The sequence below is a fragment of the Cebus imitator genome, unplaced genomic scaffold (genome assembly GCF_001604975.1).
Source record: "Cebus imitator isolate Cc_AM_T3 unplaced genomic scaffold, Cebus_imitator-1.0 Scaffold24, whole genome shotgun sequence".
In the NCBI taxonomy this organism is placed as follows: domain Eukaryota; kingdom Metazoa; phylum Chordata; class Mammalia; order Primates; family Cebidae; genus Cebus; species Cebus imitator.
Window position 1 is genome coordinate 12,061,296 of NW_016107339.1, and position 2,767 is coordinate 12,064,062.

The window sequence follows — 2,767 nt, forward strand, 5'->3', positions numbered from 1 at the left end:
CTCCTGAGTAGCTGGGATTACAGGCACGCGCCACCATGCCCAGCTAATTTTTTGTATTTTTAGTAGAGATGGGGTTTCACCATGTTGACCAGGATGGTCTTGATCTCTTGACCCCGGATCCACCCGCCTCGGCCTCCCAAAGTGCTGGGATTACAGGCTTGAGCCACTGCGCGCAGCCAGGGTCTCCCTCTTTTACTCAAGCTGTCTCGAACTCCTGGGCTCAAGCATTCTGCCTGCCTCAGCCTCCTAAAGTGTTGGCATTATAGGAGTAAGCCACCACGCCCGGGTATTGTTTTCCTTTTTTTTGAGTCTGAGTCTCACTCTGTTGCCCAGGCTGCAGTGCAGTGGTGTGATTATGGTTCACTGCAGCCTCGACCTCCCTCTAGCTCAGATGATCCTCCCACCTCAGCCTCCAGAGTAGCTGGGACCATGGGTGCACCACCACACCCAACTAATTTTTGCATTTATTTTTTTGAGACGGAGCCTTACTCAGTCACCCAGGCTGGAGTGCAGTGGCATGATCTTGGCTCACTGCAACCTCCATCTCCCAGGTTCAAGTGATTCTCTTGCCTTAGCCTCCCGAGTAGCTGGGATTACAGGCGCATGCCATCATGCCGAGCTCATTTTTGTATTTTTAGTAGAGACGGGGTTTCACCGTGTTAGCCAGGATGGTCTTGATCTCCTGACCTCATCATCTGCCAGTCTCGGCCTCCCAAAGTGCTGAGATTACAGGCTTGAGCCACTGCACCCGGCCCATCATTTATGTATTTTTTGTAGAGACAGGATTTTTCCATGTTGCCCAAAATGGTCTCGAACTACTGGGTTCCAGTAATCTGCCTGTCCAGGCCTCCTAAGTATTGGGATTACAGATGTGAGCCACCACATCCAACCTCCTTTTTTTTTTAAAAATAGAAAATGTCACAGAAATAACTAAAGCCCACCCCTGGCCTCTCCCTTCCCTGAAGTATTTTTTATTCTCAAACATGTTCTAAAACTTTTACCCAATAGGTATATATCTTTATTTTTTTCGAGATGCAGTCTTGCTCTGTTGCCCAGGCTGGAGTGCAGTGGTGCGATCTCGACTCACTGCAACCTCCGCCTCCCAGGTTCAAGCAATTCTCCTGCCTCAGCCTCCCAAGTAGCTGGGATTACAGGCACACACCACCATGCCCAGCTAATTTTTTGTATTTTTAGTAGAGATGGGGTTTCACCATGTTGGCCAGGCTGGTCTCGAACTCTTGACCTTGTGATCCGCCTGCCTCGGCCTCCCAAAGTGCCTGGCCCAGGCATCTATTTTTAAACAGTATACGGTATTGCTTTATGTCCTAAAATTTTACATGAATGGTAGTATAATGTTATATATCATTTTGCAAATTGCTTTAACTCAACATTATGCTTTTGAGATCTATCAGTGCTGATTTTTGTAAATTTAATCCACTCATTGCAATCTCTGTGTGTCTTTTATTTTAACTACTCTCCTTTTTTAAAACTGTCTTTTACTTTACTCTCCTGAGAATAGGTTGTTTGTAATATTTCGTGATTATGATCAATGCCTCAGAGAACCTTCCTGAACACATCTCCTTGGAAGAGAAACAAAAGTTTCTCTACAGTGTCAACTGGGAATGGAAATTCTGGGTCATAATGCTTAGGCATCTTCACCTAGACTAAGATTTGTCAAATTGTTTTCTGAAGTGGTTGCACCAATTTACACTCACATGAACAAACTATACAACTCCCATTTCTTCACTTATTCTTATTGGGTGTATTAATTTTTGCCAGTCTGTTGGGTGTGAAATGGTATTTCAGTGTTGTTTTAATTTGCATTTCCCTAATTACTAGTGAGACTAAACGGCTTTTCATGTGTTTGGACGTGAGTGGCCTCCTCTTCTTTGAAAAGCCTGTTCAGATCCTATTTTTATTTTAGGTTGTTTATCTTTATCTTTTCCTTTTTTTTTGAGGTGGAGTTTTGCTCTTGTTGCCCAGACTGGAGTGCAATGGTGTGATCTCAGCTCACCGCAACCTCTGTCTCCCGGGTTCAAGAGATTCTCCTGCCTCAGCCTCCTGAGTAGCTGGGATTACAGGTGTCTGTGCCAGCAAGCCCGGCTTATTTTGTATTTTTAGTAGAGAAGAGGTTTCTCCATGTTGGTCAGGCTGGTCTTGAACTCCTGACCTCGGGTGATTTACCCGCCTTGACCTCCCAAAGTGCCCGAATTACAGATGTGAGCCACTGCACCCAGCCTATTTTTTATTTTTTGGAGACAGGATCTTTAATTTTTTATTTTTATTTTTATTTTATTGAGACGGAGTCTCACTCTGTTGCCAGACTGGAATGCAGTGGTGCGATCTCCGCTCACTACAACCTCCACCTCCTGGGTTCAAGTGATTCTCCTGCTTCAGCCTCCCAAGTAGCTGGGATTACAGGTGCCTGCCACCACACCCAGCTAATTTTTGTATTTTCAGTAGAGACGGGGTTTCACCATGTTGGCCAGGATGGTCTCGATCTCTTGACCTCGTGATCCACCTGCCTCGGCTTCCCAAAGTGCTGGGATTACAGGTGTGAGTCCCCACACCCAGCCGAGACAGGATCTTGTTCTGTCACCCAGGCTGGAGTTCATGTCTCACTGCAGCTTTAAATTCCTGGGCTCAAGAGATCCTCTTGTCCAGCCTCCCAAGTAACTGGGAATACAGGTGTGAGCCACTGCACCTGGACTATGTCTAAGTATTTTGAAATTACTTTTAATTATTTGACAAGAATATGTTTTTTTTT